Here is an 18,328-nt window from a genome sequence, read left to right as displayed (position 1 = left end):
AAGATTAGGTCCTAAAACATGCTGCAGTGAATATTTCGTGATTAAAATATTCATAAAAAATATTTTAGTGCATTTTGGGGACTTTTTATTTTTATGGATTTTTTCACGATGGTAAGGTTATAGTAAGGCATGTTTTGGGTGATTTTTGAAATATTCATAAAAAATACTTTTTGGACTTTTAATCACAAACTAATCACTTGGCAGCATGTTTTAGGACCTAATCTTGCATATACGCGAAACGCATATATGCAAGTACACACGCAAACAGCCCTAAACTCCAAATCCTAACAGGTTAAATAATCAGTTTAGTATATAACAATATTTGTTATATTGTTCATAAATGATAATACATGTATGTGTTTACACATAAATTGTTTCTTTTTAATAATTATTTAAAAATCCAATTTCTTTTTAATATTGAATGGATATTAACATTTTGATTGTCTAAAATGCATCCAGGATTTGAGAACTAATACGTAAAATGTCAAGACACTTTTGTCATGTATTAAAGCAAAATTACATAAAACGGCTTGAACATGCACAAGGCCAGGGCGCACAAAACCTGTCACACAGAGAAAAACTCACTGCATATTTTGAACATATTGAAATGGCTTTTCTGTATCTTTTCTCACATTTTTCAAGGGTACAGGGATGGATTGGTGCCGACAAATTACTTAGACACTTCTATTTAAACTGTCTTTTTCAAATAAACGCCACCTTTTTTGGAAATGTGCTTTCAGCCTTTGACAAAATTATAGCGTCTGTGTGCAACACAAGGTCGACACAGTAAGAACCTGAAAAAAGGGTCTGTAAAAAAAATTCATACATTTTTAAGATAATGACGATCTGCCAATCTCCAAGCCCGCGTCTGGCTATCTCATTTGACTTCTGCCTCATCTGACAGGCAAGACTTTCTGTTGACACTGGAATTGTAAAGAAAAGTGTGCAGAAGAACAGAGTCAACCTTTCAGAGAGGTCTCGGCTGAGATTCATTTTCCTCAAGTCACTTTCACTACCGTTACGCCTGTTCCAGGAGAGCTTGGTAGATTTCAGATTTCAGAAATCATGGATAACTGTCGTTTTCCATCAGACTGTATATCAGTCTCTGTGCCCTGTCAAAGCAATCTGGTCCCGGCTGAGAGAGATTGTAGCCGATTTCTTCCCTCGTCAATATTTATCTGCAGTCAGAAAAACAGCAACTCTTTATTTCACCCCTGACTTGTTTCTGTTTGCAGATTGTTTTAACAGTTTAAGTTCTAGTTTGGAAGTTCTTGGAGTCAAACAAAATCTCTCTCTGGCCTAAGCACTTCAATGTTGGGCGAGCAGCTACTGAGACTCATTTAAATTACAGAGTGCCACTTCTTTTACGTCAGTCTGTGTCATACCTGTCTCCGTGCATCCACTCCGACAAAATTTGAGAAGATTCTTTTAGCCATTCTTGTAGTCTTCACAGGCCAGCCAAATTAACAGGTTTTCCTCACTGTAAGCTGTCCTCAGGAAGTCCTGGAAAACCAGCCGCCCTGCTGCACACAGAACAGAGACGTTCACTCAGGCCAAACGCTCGAAGGAGACATTCAATCACCCTCAGGTCAAAGTTGAATCTGATTGAATTACACCTTTATGTCTGTCTGTTTGGCAATTATGGTTGGACCTTTTACGGACAATAGGGCAGATTTGTAAAAAATCAGTTTTAGGACGAGTTGGTGTTCTTAATAAAATCCAATAAAAGCTGATATTTGTAAATTGCTAATGCACTCTGGCCTTTATTTGACAGGTAAAAGGACAAGGAAAGGACTAGTAGAGTTTTTTTTTCTTTCTTTTTTACTGACAAACGTAATGCTTTGTGTTGACAATATACTAATTTGGAAATGGAACCTGCATGACACTACACAAAAGTGACATGAGAGAAAGGTTTGCCTTGTGGGGCTCTTCTTGTTCTTTTCTTTGATTGCACAATTTAATAAAACAGAAACTGAGGATCGTAACATTTTGTCCTTGAATTTTTGTCATTTTTACAATAAACTCTTCAGCAGCCAACGTTGTCAGAATACTCTCTCAATGATGTGACAGATATTTTTCATTAGGAAATGGATCTGGACTGTAGGCAGGACAGTCAAATGAAAACACACATTCTTTTACTTGCGTAGGATGAGGCCTGGAAAACCTGGAATTTAAAAAAAAGTATACATAGTATATATATAAATATAAATATATAGAGAGAAATTTTATCTATATAAATATTTTTATGTACACCAGGATATGAAATAAAATGCATTATGGGAGATGCAGTTTATGGTAACTGTAGGTCTGACCAAAATTGCAATTAGGGAATTAGAATTGTAACTTCCTTGCCATGAATATATTTCACGCATATATATTTTAGTTACAGCATTTAAACCATCATCAACATTAGTATGGTCATTTTGGTGAGCCACATTTAATGATGTGGTGGGCTGGATTTGGCCCCTGGGCCTTGAGTTCTACTTATGTGACCTAAAGGGTTAATGTTACTGTGTACACTATATTAGGTTAGTTATATTAGGATTCAGTGAGCACGTTGGTTCATTTTCTTTAGGTAAAACAAACCAACAAACAGTCTATCGTGTATATTTGATCTAACAGACAAACAAAGGTTAACGAATAATGACAACTTATATTCCAAAGTATTAAATGTATGAAAATATATCATCAACGATTTGATGAAAATATTGTCTGCAACAGATCAAGCACAATTCATATGATCACAGTTGTTTTGACCTCGGACCTCCAATAACCATTCTGTAAAGAAATATTTATTATTATTTCAAAGTACTGCCTGAGGCTTCTGGTAAGATATTATGTTCAAAATGCAAACTACAACCTTGGTTTGCATTGGTTTTGCCCCAGAAGTTGACCAACAGGTTCATCTGTTTGAGCTTGATTTTAATAAATGTAGTTTCCTAGTGTATCTCCTTTATACAGAGCAATAAATACATTCAAATACTTCAGAGAAAATCTAACCTGTGTACAGTTGACAACTTCTGTACACAGAGAACGTTTAGGTACAGCCAAGCACGAGATAATTCTTTTTCTTTTTTTTTTTTTTATCTTAGCAAATAGCTAATGTTCTGGGCTTTTCTGCTGAGGGTGCTTGACCTAAGACTTGGTAAAAGATGAGGAGATAAACACAAGGTAGAACATGGCATCAAACATTACACCCAAAGTTCTCTTACTGACCTTTCCTGACCTTTCAAACAACTTTTGTAAAGTAAAATTAAATTAGAGAGAAGATAGTTTTGTTACTAAGAAAGTGATTTTTATAACTGAACCTCAACATCCACGTTACTAAAACAAGTATATACTATATATACTTTTTTTTTTTTAAACAACTAAACAGTGTTTATGGTCAGGTGGATAAAAACAGGTTCAGAAAACAAGCGGGAAATTATTCTACTCCTGCTTCTGCAAAGCTTTCTGGATGCTTTTGCTAAAAAAAAAAAAGAAAAAAAGAAAAAAAAATCACAAAAGCAATAAGCCTGAGCAAAAAGGTTAAGCTCTTCGGTTATCTTTCGCTCACATTCTCTACGCGGTCCTTGTTAGCTCAAAGAAGTCAGTAAACAAAGAGACGGAGGCAACAAACTGCCAGGTATTGTGTTGAATGTCTGGAGGCTCATTTCACTTCAACACCTTCAATCGGCAGAACCTGCAACCCAGCATGCACTGCTTCAGCATCACACAATAACACACACACACACACACACTCATGCTCCTTATCTGCTGCCTCACACCCTTTTTACCTTTGTTACAAGTTGCATTCACCAAAGCTGTGATTCTAACATGGGTTCTAAAATACTTAGCCCGTCTTTGGGGAGCAGCTAACTGTGAGTTAACAGTGTTATTCACACAAACTGCTCTACATAAATCTCAGTAGCTGCTCTGACATTAACTGACAGGTGAGAAGAAAATATGTCCAGAAGCCGCAACAAATCACTCAGCCTTCAATGTTAAGGCCCCACTCACAGCCAAAATAAAAAAAATGTAATGTTAATGCTATCATATTGCCCCCCCCCCGTCCCCCCCCCCGGTCCCTCACTGTTTACCTATTTGTCATAGAGTATGTGACACTGCATCCCTAACAAAGAGACCAGGAACCATTGGATTGCGAGGCATTATTTGTCATCCGGGGGAACTATTCATCATGTCACAGGAGACATCGGGGCTTGAAATATTACAGATCAGCAGAATTGATTTGAAGGAAAGTAATACTGGAGAGGTGGCAGAAATAGAGGGAAAGAACTCATCTGTCCCTTTGGTTGTTTTCAAATAGAGGCAGAGAAAATGGTCAGGTGGAAGCCATCAGTGAGCGGCAGCTTCATAAATGAGAAGGACCTGACTGTGATCAGCCCATCGACGCCGGCAGCTCACATTAGGCCGTCTTATCTGAGCCACAGTCGTTCTGTCTCCTTTAAATGGTTAATCCTTTAAATAGATTTGATGAACCTGCAGCTGAAATTTCCAAATAGATTTGATGAACCTGCAGCTGAAATAAATCCTCCGTCCTCCATCTTTCCTCAACAAGCCTAAGGGCGATTTTTGAGATGATAGGTGCAGGACTGAGCAGCAGAGAATGAAGAGTGGAGAGTGAGAAGAATCGGTACCCAGTGACAATAGAGTGAGGGGAGCAGAATTTCTATGGTGACTCACTTTTACACTCCAGGAGTTGGTCAAGTGACTCCCCCCATGCCATGACATCATCGACTGGAGCACTGTAGAGAAGAAAAGTAAGGTAGAAACCTGTTAGTGACTGTCCGTCTGGATGATGTTTTAATGGCTGCTAGCTTCTTATTACTGCCACCTGGTGGGACATTTTAACTTACGGTAAATTTGTATCCAAAAATGTTCTAGCCTTTAGTAAAATAAAGAATAATGAAAGTGATAATTACAAAAACTACAGACACAGGGCTGCATCACTGCACATGAAAACACTACTACATAAAGTGTATTTTTCATTTGCGTATTAATATAGATCATACTTAATATTTGATTGCAGGTGAACTTTAGTTCTATTTATAATTAGGAAAGTAAATTAATGGCAACTCAGCTACTGATGATGTAAAAAATATACATGTTATGTTCTTTTAGATGAAAAAATTCCAAATATAATGTTTATAGAATGCATAACAACAAGGTCTGCCTCATATTTTACAATCTTTTGAAAATATATCTGCTGCTTTCTTATCCAAAAGTTTTACATATTATACATACACAACATTTCCTCAGTGAACCTTTCTGTTCTTTTGACTCAATGAAGCAGCAATCTGTTTAATGTTTTGTTTTTAAGAACAAAAAAAAAGTTTTACTGTAAGCTTGCTGCTCTTTCAGCCTCATTTGCAAAAGCATCATGTTACTGATGGCAAAAAAGTAATAAATAAATACAAAAACTCCAAAAGCTAAAGTTAACCACTGGCAGATGAACTGAGGTCAACATTCGTCCGGAACATTAAAAAGAACATCAAATCTGTATGCAGCCTGAGTTCAGACATATCTTAATATCAAATGAGAAAAAAAAAAAAAAAATCAGAAGCTATTGCTGAGTCTCATCTTAAGCCTGCAAATCAATCATTTCTGGGATTAAATATGTGAGAGACGTAGATACAAATGTGTGGGAGTCACTGCAGTGAAGTGCAGCAGGTAAACACACTGTTGAATCTGCATCCTGTATAAAGCTATGAACTGAAGGACAACAACGGCGGCGGTGTCTGTATTCACAGTGAGGTGTGTCAAGAGTTATTTCTCCATCGGTGACACCAGGTAACACCAACCATTGGTTGTCACCAGAATCTTGTTGAGAAGTATAAAATACTACTGATAGAATAAAAGTATTCCATAAAAGACACTTTTGAAAGTATATATATATATATATATATATATATATATATATATGGGGGAATCTGAATTTCACTGAATTTTATTTATAAATTTGTAAAAGCCTACGTACAGCTGTCTTGTGTACCTGCTGTTCAGTCTTTGTGTGTGTGTGTGTGCATGATTTTAGACTGTAATCAGTGTGTCAGTTGCAGAGCTGCTTGATTGTCTAGTGTGGATTTTGCTGTAAAAATACAGTTTAATTATTCAAGCCAAGTGAAGGCCGCTATGTTACCAAAGTTCTGTTCTGACAGCCTGGGCCGCATGCTCTCGTGACATGGGCCGTCAGAAACTCTGTCAAAGTAAAGGGACAATGCCGGAGAAGAAAGACCCGATCTGACGGATTTCTCTGATTGCATCACAAACAGAACCCTAAACCAGAACTCAAAGAATTCACAGAAAGAATTGACCTGTTTTATGTTTTTCGTAGGAATGAAAGGAGAGAGAGAGAGGGAGGGAGGGAGAGGAGAGAGAGAGCTGGGGGCCTGCTGAGAAGCACAACAGAAGGGAGAAGCAAAGGGAGAAACCTCCAGTAAAATCCGCTCACAGATCACAGGAGTTCCATCAGAAACATTTTCTTGCAAACTAGTAGAGACAAAGGCGGCTGCCAGCAGAACGTACGGTTTTATTTTTGCAATGTGCTCTGTGGCTGAGGGAGATCAGAGAGGAGTCAGTGATTGCTGAAGAACAAGGCAGAGCAGAGCGGAGGGGAGGAGGTGAAAGCACCGCCGTGTGAAACATTATTAAAAAAGCTCAGTGCCAAACTGCAGCTTCATCCAAAACCAAAGAGAGCAAAGCTGAAGCCCATACTTACATGCGTGTCTTTCTGCCCAAAAGAAACAAACAGGAAAAAAGGAAAGGAAAAAAAAACCCACAGGATTTGTTTAGAACAACATTCAGGTTGTTGTGTTTCTCCTGCTCGCCTCTCTGCACCTGAATTACCCTACAGGTACAAGCCCGTACACGTTGAGATGTTGTGCAAGTTCGTTTTTTCCATTGTTGAGATTTTTGCAGCATTTTTGCGTTTGTTTGTTGAATTCCAAAGTTTCCAAAACCAGACACAACACCAGGCTCAAAGGATTTAAACAAAGATAAAAAGATTTCCTTCAAGCCATGATTTAAGTAAATCATTATTTCCCTTTGCAGAGCAGATGGAGCAGAAACATAAAGCTGTGACTAACCCTGGTCCAGTTCTGCTGCAGGCCAGAACATTGGTCTGGTTTGTGATTGGCTGTTCTGAGGCTGTTGTGCAGCACAAAGGTTTCAAGATGAATTACAATTTAGAATTCTTCATCATTTTACTGGTGAGGGGTTGAGTGTAATAATTAATCTGTAAAATGCCTGAGTATAACTCAATTAGAGCTCACGCTGGTGTGATGTGTGACGGCTGGAACCTGGACACCAACTTTTTTATTTTAAATGCAATATTCCGTTAAGTGGAATATTTAACTCTGTGATAATATTTGGACTTGATCTGTTGCTGTGACATTATTTCCTGATGAAGTCAAAACAGATTAGTTTCTACCTTAAGTGAGTTTTTTTCTCCAGGATCAATGTAGTATTTTTTCTTTATTTTAATGGAAACTTTTTGGTTTTTTTATGGAGCAGACATCTGTGCAGGAAGTGTAACATGCCCTTGACCCACTTCGCACCAAATCATTGTACGCTTAAAATTCTTGGGAGGTAATTGGTGGCAGAAGGAAGCAGGTGCTGAAGTATCAGTCATAGGTATGAGGAACAATGTCCTCATCTAACACAGAGACATAGGAGACAGGGAGAAGGATTGGGCGATGAAAATGACTGATGGGAGCCCAAATGGCAGAACGGTGATGGGGAGGAAAGAGTTGACGGGGGGAGTTAATGGAGACGAGGGACAAAGCTGACAGCTTAGTGGGCCTACCTGTCCGCCCATTCCTCGTTTTCTGTCTTGATTTGCAAGTCCTCTATGGGGCACTTCCTGGGGGCTGGTGAAGAAAAACAGGAACAGGTGTCATAAAACACATCTGCGTCTGGGATTTGCATCTGTAATGACCCCAGCGGAGACGCTGACAGTGTGACGCTCACAACAGAGCCTGTCAGACGCACACTTGGAACGGAATTCATCATGAGCTCGGCTTCAGCGCTTTAGCTGTCCTTTCGCTAAACGCTAAGGGACAAAAAGCCATCGTTCAGCCGAGCCCAGTCGTAACTTGCTGTTCATCAAACCTTTGTCCTTATTGAACAGCAGAACAGAACGACTTGTGTGTGTGTGTGTGTGTGTGTTTGGCCCTTCAGCAATATGACGTGGAGGAGATCTGAAGTGTGAGGGCATTACAAATTTCACTGATCTCAGTGTGATGAACACAAACATCGGCGGCGTCCTGATGCCTTCAACTGACGAGCAACCCATGCTGGACAGTAGTCCCACCAGGATCAGATCTGTTAAAGCTGTGCTCAACTACTCAACCCAATCTAGAACATAAAAAAACAAGATATAAATGAAATGCCTGACCTACAGAATGACACACTTTCATAAAAAAATAAAATTAATAAAAATTAAACAAGTAAAATTAGTACAGTTCTTGTAATGAACTGAAATCTGATTTAATTTTTAAAAAACACATCGTTTAACTAACACATCTGTATGACCAGTTCAGCCATCCTCCGCCTCCTGATTTTTGAATATTTGTTTTATTTTCTTTATCTTTCTGTTTTGCTTGTTAGATAAGGGTTCAAGTTTTCTTTAATTACAGGCTTCATTTGAAGTGGGTTTATATATAGAAAACTATTTGTTCTTACATATAGAATATATATTATTTAAAATATCCATTTCTGAAACTCCCTGTGAAGCCTTTGGCAGTCAGAACTAACCACATGGAGTGGAGTTGTGTGACTTACTTGATTGTAGTTTGTTTGTTTTGTTTTCAATCTACGGTTTTTTATTGGTCCGAAGCTGCCACAGTAAAACCCGAAGAATGTCAAACTAACTAATGTCAAATAACAACAACATATACTGAATCTTACATACAGTTACTGAACGTGCACCAACTATAACGGCCATCGGAGGGCGACACAGAGCACATTCATAACCTTGCAGGAGCAGTCGTGTTGCGTTAATAATTCAAGTTAAGACGTTAATGGGAGAGTGACGGCGGCTAATTAGAAAACTGTGCTCATGACGAACACCTGCAGCAAAATACCCTTTAATTCATTTATTTATGAGGTCTGTTTAACAGAACTAATACGACTAAGTATTAAAAGAACTGACCTCACATTTCCTTCTTTCCCATTAGGAAATAAAATCGAGCGTCTACAAATAACTCTATAAAAAATATTTTACAAATAATAAAATATAATATCAAATGTCAGAAGGTAAATGTATATTTTAAAACACAGTGCGCAAATTACAGTGCGCAAATATTTTATGTAAAAAAAAAATATTATGTCTGTTACAGTGTGCAAATATTTTATGTAAAATATGAAGTTTTGACTCAGAAACCTGACTTCAGTCCAAACTAGAACGTTTTAGATGATCCAGAAACCTGAATAGAAGCCAGGCTCAGAATATGTTCCTGCGAACAACAGTTTTGGTAACATTTGTTCATTAAATTCAAGGAGAATGAAAAGTAGACGGGGAAATTGAATTTGCAATAAAAAGATCGGGTTTCCTGTAATTATCTTCTCGTGGCACATATTTGGCCGGGGATTTTTAATTTCTAATCAATTAAATCTCATTTCTCTGCCACTTTCCGTCTCGCTGTGATTATGGACGGAGAGGGACTGGGGGAGTTGATTAGCCCACTTTGCCCCTGTTTGCCTGGGTCGACCCTATCCTCTAATCACAATGTCCTTGACGGAAATATCTGTTTTGTAGCTTTCATTTATTTATTTATTGTCAATTAATTCACTGCTGTTTTGCTGACTGTTTAATGCATCTCCACTGTGGGGCGCTGTGTCCCTTTATCTCCTCTGTCTCGCTCTTTCATTTCTCGCTTTTTCTTTTTTTGTCCTTTTTCTTGTCTTACTCTATGTCTCTCTCTCTCTCTGACATATAGCAGCATATACAGCGGCTGCTCTTGCTGCTGCTCATGTTAAAGGCATGCTGGGAAATCAGAATGGGTGGAACTGATGCTGCGTGGCCCCTGTGTTCCCTGGTCTAAAATGACCATCTGGGTGGGGGAGGTAGAGTGTAGGTGGTGCACAGGCCAGTGTGTGTTCAAATGTGTATTTAAGTGTGTGTTCTGATGCCACAGCTGAACCTGCTTTATTTCTCATGTATTTTACAATAGGGAAAAAAAAAAGATTCTGCAGCGTACAGGTGTGTGGTAGAAATTGGGACATGAGTTCGTTAGTGTGGGGGAGTCACTTGGTCTCCATGCATATGCAATTATCCTCTCCTCTGTAGCTGGCACTTGAGCTGGAATTAAAAAGGATGCTGGAACTCCAAATTAGCAACCGCACGGCACGCAGCTTTTATGGACCTGCAGTGTTTTTGTCTAGTTTATGAAGATTGATGGCCAAAAACAAATACATGACCAACAATTATGGAATTTAATTTGTGCACACTCACCCCTGTAAGTGGATGGAGCCGAGTCTTATCTGCCTTTTCCTTGAACCTTTTGCACTGGGCCAATCTTGGTACTTCTGTAAACCATAAAGTAAAGAAACAAATGACATGCGGTAGCAAATCTTTATCTTTAGTATTAAGATAAAGAGATAAGAGATATGCTTATATGTCATTCAAAATGATCATAAAAACATTTCAATCTATATTTGAGAGCTGACCGTATGCATTAAAAATTAAGGACTAATAAAAAAGGAATAATAAAATCAAACACATGCTTATGTATATCAAAGTTCCTGGATTGTCTTCACAAAAAAAAAACAAAACAAAAACAAAACATTTATTTGGATGATGCTGACATCATCGCAGTGTTCCTCCTGTTACATCAGTTCAGGAGTCAGAAAAGTCAACAAAGAAACAAAGATTCAGCTCAGAGTCGACTGTGAAAACTGAAGCGCTGTGTTTGTTAAACAGTAGGATATTTTACCCTGTGTTTATTTTGCAAACTATTCCTCCTCTTCACTACCATGTGGTTCACAGTGGGGGCCATCACTAGCCCTGTAAGTAAGTTTAGGAAAAAGCTAGCGTACCCTGAAAAAGCTGATGGTTAATCCCACACAGTCATGGCCACATATGGAGAGAGAACGAATTAAAAACACATTAATATGTATTTACCCTGATCTCCGATCTCCATGTGTTACAGGTGTGAGGTGTTCACTGTCACAGAGCAGTCATCTGATCTGTGACATCATTAAAAGCTAACTATAAAAATACAACAGAACAAAAAGTATATATACTTATATCAAATCATATTTTACCCTTAACTACACATAATGAGTATAAAACATATCATTTAGAGTTATTGTGTTGAGTTGTAAACCAGACTGAGGCAACAGCACCACCCATCATTCCTGTGACCCACCAGAGCTTCACACTGTTGTCTTTAATTTCTAATTCTAAAAGTTTATGGTCTTTGGAGTCTTACAGTATGAGTTCAACGCAGTGGTCAGACTCGCTAAATTCGACAAATGCACGGCCAGTAATTCTCAACTCTAATTCTCTATTCCCAGTTCTAATTAAGAGTTAGTTAAAGCACGTTTATCAAAAACTACATCTCCTATAATAGCCGTTGACTTGTGACTCACTTCCCGGCAGGCTGTTCAAGCATGAGACAAAAGGACAAAACTATTCACCAAATGTTAATCCTGTTTGGCCGACAAATAGGAGCGTGATTTAAATTTCAACCCCTTGAGTGATTGAGTTCGACAGCCCAATGACTGAACGCTCGTTGTTCTCTGTGCGTGGTCACGCGATGGACTGGAGAGCCGCCCAGGGTTTACTACAGGGATTAGCTCGGACTCCCACCGCAGCCATGATAAGAATTAAGCAGCAGACGATTAATTAATTAATTAGTAATTTTTGTTTGTTTGTTTGTTTTATTTATTCACTTATTTACTCGTGTATTTCTGGTCCCTCCTTCCTGACGTTGTAGATCAAACTAAAATAATTAGCCTTTCATTGGGTATTCATGAATGATTGAGCTATTCTTTTGCCTGCACTGATGCAAATGATGACTAATTGCTTCACAAAAATGGATGATGGAATAATGAATTTAAGCAACAATTTATCTCCGCCTGCCACGTGTCGATATTTTAGAAATCTTGGTGTTCATGAATAGTTTATGTTAACGTGCAATAGTCTGTGTGGGGCCTGGGACCTGAAAATCTTGAGGGGTCGATATAAAAAAAAAGGAGTCATCAAAAACATAAATGAAGTTGCTTTAGGTTTTATTCAATAAGTGACCAACATCATTTATTTCCTCTTTTCTTCTACAAAATCTACAGCCTGAGTTAAATTAGATTTTTTTTTTCTGATGCTTGTCTCCTTTGTTGTAAAGCCTCTCACTGACTCCAGTGAATCATGTCGCAATTTGCTGCCGGCGATTTCATCATTAAAACTTTTTTGCACAACTCTATGATGCCACAACTTTTTCCTGATAGGGCCTTTCTTGAGTGTGTGAAGAGAAAATTAGTTCAGGAGCCAGTAAGCAGCCAGAGAGAAGCAGAAATGATATTCCGGAGGCTTCTGCCAAACACAGATCTACAGCTTGTAAAGTCGCGATGACTGGAGGAAAAAATCAGACGAGGGTATTTTAGCCCGTGGCGGTCTGAATAATTCAATGATGCAATCAGAAATAACCCATCACTGGTAGGTTTTTGCATAGGGACGGTGCTGTTTCCGCCATGTAAGCAGAAACAGCTATTTCCTGATGGTGGCATAAATCTACTGGGGATACAAAAGGATTTCAGGTTGTTTTATTACCTCTCTATTTTTGCTTTATTTCATAATGGAGCTCCGACTTGAAAAGCAGTGGTTCTTAAGCTGCGGCAGCAGCAAAATAACAGAGCAACGCAAATGAAAGCAGACAGAAGATCTCAACAGCTCCCCGTCCTCCTTTTATTTTAATGAAATTTGGAGAAACTCATCCACTATCTAAACTGAATCATCCATCAGTGGGTTGCCAGCGTATGCTTTAAAGTACCTGTGGGCATCAATAAATTCATCATGGTTTCTTTGATGCCAGTTGTACTCTTGATTTATTTATTGAGCCTTGGGGAGATTCTCACGTTAGAGTTTAAACACTAACCCAAGAAAATGTCTATATAAACTGTTTAACTTCATTAAAGGGCTGATAATGGCCAAAAAACGAAGAAAAATCACATCGACTGTAGTACCGACTCTCAGAGTGAACTTTATTTTTGGTTCCTATGTGTGTACTGATAGGAAAATAAGCATTATTTTGTTTTCCTGCTCATTAAAAGTCCGCCTTGACTTTAGACACTATGAAGAAAAATAATAATCTTCAACTGACTCTGAAAATACATACCATCACGTAAGAATATAGTAAAATATTCAATTGATGACACATGATGCTGCTTCTACTAATGTCGGTAATGTTGATATTTTGGAGATGAGTTCCGATTAGTTGCTTTTTTTAAAATCAGTTCAAATAAATCAACGTTGCATCATTTTATTTTTTCCTTCATGAGGAGCAATTCCCAAATGAGTGTCTTAGATGTAACACAAGACCAAAGGTCTAAAAGTAAGTCATTGTAATAATGATAACAGCATATGACCAGAGAAGCTTAATACAGTAGGAAGGTCAGAGACTGTCTAAAAAAGGGGTTCTCAAACTATGGTAAGCATATTAGTGGTGGTACTTGGGCTCCCTTTAGTGGTACAATAGTCTACTATAAAAAAAAACTGTTCAAATGCCACAGTGCGTCGCAACAACATCTGAAAATAAAGATTTCAGTGTGGTCTTCTGAAATACTTCTCCAGTCTTTGATCACAAATTCTACAACTAATTTGAATTGTTTTAATGGTTAACCATTTAGCCATTTTCCACTCTGCGTCTAGAGATACTTTCCTTCTTCTTTTTCATGGAGAATAACTACTTCTAAACCAGGGATAGTCAATTATAAATTCAGTTGGGCCAGATTTAAACCTTTTATGCGGTTAATACATTTTGAACTAAAACATGCAATTGAAAACATATATGGAAAAACACTGATTGCACTGAGGGCTGCATGTTGCTAATGTGTGTTCTATTTATGGTCTGTTCTACTGTAGGAATTTTTCCTTGTGTTCCAATTGTGATTTTGTACAATTGGCAAATGACACACTGGACCACTCTGATTGTGTCTAGGCCTCACGTGGTCCATGAACCCCTATTTGATTATAAACAACGGAAATATACAGCTTGAGCTTAATACAATTGCCTTTTCAGGCCTATGTCTTTCTAAAAGACAGAATTTTACAAGAGTAAAATGATATGATAAACACAAGGGCAGGTCATAAAAACCAATGATCGGTATCTGAGTCTGGCTCTGGTGAGAATTTGAAACAAAGAAAATAGAGCAATGATCCACAACTGAATCTTAGAATAGTTGCCTCCCCCACTGCACCCCCTTCACTTTATCCATCACCTGTTCACCAAAGCCTTATCAGAAGTGCTCTAAACAAAAGGGTTGCAGCTGTAAAAAAAAAAACAAAAAAACACATGGGCTCTGTAATGATTTTGGACTGTGTTTCAGCTGCTGTTGGTCAGAACTGATGGGACCATGAATGCCAAGAAGTATTGTTGGATACTGATAAAACGTGTAGCGCTATCGGGGAAGAACAGCAGTCGGTGTCTGATTGGCCTCCACAAAGCTTAGAACTCAATAGCATTGATTTAGTTTGGACTCACCTGGACAGGCAGAAGGTCAAGAAGCAACCAAGCCATTAATAACAGCTTGGGGGTGAAGTCGGGGGTTCTGAGAACACTGGAAAAGGAGCAGAATATTTTACTTAAATGCAACTTTTTTTTATTGTATTGGAAAAAAAACCATGAGGTTAAGCTAATAATTAAAGGCAAGTACATTAGGGTCACAGAGAGTTTTTCTGATTGGTTTCATAGTTTTGTGTAGTGCAGTGATTTACCTGTTGACAAATGTGTTGATTAATCGTTCGCCAAATATCTTCTGCTTGATGTTTATTTTTACCTTCTCTTATCACCGCTAGTCACATGAGGACAATGATGTTTCTGTGAAATAAGCACAGAGTTATTCTGGCTGGGTTCAGTGTTAAATCAGTGATTCTTATGGGGGCACTTTTCCTGACAGCACATTCGGATCTGCAGCTATCTTATTGCGTCAACCTTTAAAGCCGAGTTGTTTCTGCAAGTCCTGATTCTAAATGTCTGTGACTTAAAGCCTTTTTGTCATCTGCAGAAATAAAAAAAAAATGTATAAAAACTCTTGCACTCTGCACAGCACTTTCCCCACTCTGTGACAAATTGATTACAAAATAAATACATTCTAAAAGACAAAATTCCAAAATGATCCACAAACTGAACATTTTTTTTTTTGGGTGTCTCTTAAGTCGAAACTCCAGTTCTGTCTGAACGACCTCGTATGCTCTCTCTTTTTCTCAGTTTACCACTTGAATGTTGAACCATTAGCATCACAAAGTGTTACTTTGACAGACAACAGGCAGACAGTATCTTCAAAGTCGCACACAGCGTAAATTGAACTCCAGGATTTCTGAAGATTTTTGATGACTTATAAGTATTTAATACTGACATTATCCCAGCAGCACTCTTGAACTTGCTCAGCCCGACTCTTGTAGTGTGAGTCACTGGCTGTCATTAGGCAACACGCTGCTCACAATGTTCCCACCCACTCGCAAAACCTACTTTGTGCAAGGAGACAGGCTCGGGTACAAGTCAGTCAGCCGTCAGAATGGGTTTTGAAGCAGTTTTTTTAATGGTAAGGAAGTTGCATAATGCTGCCAGCACATATATAAAGTTGCATATGGATATTGTCAGCAGCACTGCAGCAGACATTTGAATATAGGGTTGGTGGTACTGCATCAATTCACTCTTAATTTAAGGTTTCTATAGCCTGTTAAAGATGGTATTTATGCATTTTGGAATATCGTAAACAACTCACTGAAAAACATTTCTCTTGGATTTTGGACCATTTAAAATGATAGCTTCATACATTTGCTATAAATGTGGCTGCTGAAAACTCATGATTCCAACACAGTAAACTTGGTTAACTTGTCATGTTGACGACATTGTCACAAACCTGACAATATTGGGAAATGGTGCGCTATCCCGAGGAACCTTGAAGGATTTGTATGGTCTGGTCATAAAAGAATGGAAATGGTAACAAACAACCGTGTCCACAAGATTCCACGACTCAAAAAATGTGCCAAAAAACAATACCTATAATCACCTGAGGCCTGGACTGTTGACACTCGTGCCCTCATTGTTTCCCACATTGTTTCTGACCCAAGAATGTAAATGTTCTAGAAGAAACTTTTACTTGTTTAATTTATCCAGCCTTAGAAAGAGCATCCCGTTAGCGTTCAAACACTAATTCTAGAAAATATAAAGACACTAATTGTTAAACTTTATTAAAGGCCTGGAAATTATCAAAAACTGGGCAACCACACTGTAAATCTTGACTCGCAGAGTGACCTTAAATTTAAGTTTCCATATACTGTAATACCGAAAGACAAAACAATCACTGATAGAAAATGGCATTATTTCCATTTGTGCTCATTAAAAGTCTGCCTTGTCTTTAAAAAGTATGTAGAATCATAACAAGCTGAAGCTGAGTCATGAAATATAGATAAAAGCTTGTCAGCATATGGTAAAATATTCAATTCACAACATATCAAACTACTTTTATCGACTTCTGGTGATACTGTTGAGTTGCGTTCTCATTAGGTATAACACTGCTATTCTAAAATAAATAGTTCTTATGAATCAAGTATGTATCATGATTTTATGCATTAGAAAAATACTAATTAATACTATACTAACTTACTAACTTCAATGTTTCAGAAGTAACAAAAGGGTTAAGAATAAATTGACAATAGCAAAAATAAAAAAATAAATAAAAAAATCCCCTCCGAGATCAACTTTAAATTGAGGGCAGGATGGAATCATGCTCTTGAGTTTTCAGAGCAAAATTATGACCCAAAAAAATGTTGCGTAAGAACATTCTGTGATCCAATTTTGGTGAACCCTTTGTGGAGTTTAGACACATGCTCTAGTCCTGGGGTGGACTGAGACTGCTGTAGTCCTGGGTTGGAAAGAGACTGCTGTAGTCCTGGGGTGGACTGAGACTGCTGTAGTCCATCAATTGTCCATTCGAAAATACTTTTTATATGTTGGTTGGAAGGATAGGTTATTTTTTCTGTTACCATTCTCTTGCTTTAAACCAGTCTAGTCCCTGACTGACGTGTTTGTTTTTTACTGGAAACTTTTGGACCATTCTCCACAAACTCAAGGGATTATTGTGTGGGATAATCCCAGTAGATCAACAGTCTACTGGGACTAGACTAGCTGTCTGAAACATCCATGACATTTGCAAATATATTTGAATATATTCCTTATAATTTTGATGTGTACATTCCTAACTCTCTGAAATGCTGGTATCCATGATGTTGTTTCTCCTAATATCCTTTAATGATCAGTTTCACACCCATGATCCTTTCTGTAGGAGCATTTCTCTGTTGTGGTATGAAGAAAGGCAAAAAAAAAAAAATCTTTTTAGGAGTATTTCCATAGTTGCCAAAAAACATGGTTCCACTACTATTATGGCCCTCTTGTTTATTTATCTTTTTTTTCCCCCACTGTCTGGAAAAGCACTGTGATGGCAGGACCGAGTCTCTCAGAAAATACAGAAAAAAACATAAGCAGCACCCTCTACTTCTCTCGGTGCTCCACACGAGCTAAATTACATGTCATTGCAGTCCAGTTTCATCAAAGCCTCTTGGTTTTTTTGCCCCTTCTCACTTGTTTAGACTGCATGCTACCATCTCTCACAAAACAGCCTGAATTTTGCAGGAGAGCCAGGATGCCTCCAGTGCTTCACAGCAGCATTTGAAGATGGCAGCTCCTATTTCTTTCTGTCACTTGAGAGGCTGGGGACCCTTTCCTGCTATTCAAGGGCATAACATCCCTCTACAGACTGGAGAATGCTGAGGATGAAAGTATTTACTGTTGTTTTGTAGGAAAGTTAATTTAATATTTCTATGGACAAATTACTTTGGCAGATTTTAAAAAAAAAACAACTAATGTACACGCTCTAGCCCAGTAGATGGCACTATTGAAAGATACACAGGTTGCATTGAGTGACATAAGGATACAAAAACTTCTATGTTATCTTGAATAAGAACATGGTATTGTGCAAATTTATGTTTGTAATTGCTTCCATTGGCTATAAAAGACTTGTCTCTGCTAACCGCTGACTCATGGAAACTTGCTGTAGACAACTCAATGACTTACACAAGCAGTAATTGGGTCGTGTCATAACTGTGTTC

The 18,328-nt window shown here is 38.1% G+C and overlaps 1 protein-coding gene, 1 long non-coding RNA gene and 1 pseudogene across 2 annotated transcripts in view; all 3 read right to left on the bottom strand.

Annotated features, from left to right (window-relative positions):
* The window catches only part of LOC103399890 (1-phosphatidylinositol 4,5-bisphosphate phosphodiesterase gamma-1-like), a 784,699-nt gene that overhangs the window by 18,375 nt on the left and 747,996 nt on the right, over positions 1-18,328 (bottom strand).
* LOC103399883 (regulator of G-protein signaling 21-like) lies at positions 206-8,835 on the bottom strand (annotated as a pseudogene).
* The window catches only part of LOC103399885 (uncharacterized), a 42,920-nt gene continuing 38,265 nt past the window's right edge, over positions 13,674-18,328 (bottom strand). The window contains exons 4-5 of the long non-coding RNA XR_523722.2: positions 14,933-15,035; positions 13,674-14,775 (exon numbers count right to left, since the gene is read on the bottom strand). This is a non-coding gene — a long non-coding RNA (uncharacterized LOC103399885). The remainder of the gene's footprint in view (positions 14,776-14,932; positions 15,036-18,328) is intronic.

This window comes from Cynoglossus semilaevis, chromosome 2 (genome assembly GCF_000523025.1).
Source record: "Cynoglossus semilaevis isolate Cse_v1.0 chromosome 2, Cse_v1.0, whole genome shotgun sequence".
Classification (NCBI taxonomy): Eukaryota; Metazoa; Chordata; class Actinopteri; order Pleuronectiformes; family Cynoglossidae; genus Cynoglossus; species Cynoglossus semilaevis.
Note: the sequence above shows the minus strand (reverse complement) of the source record. Positions and strands in the feature narration are given on the sequence as shown.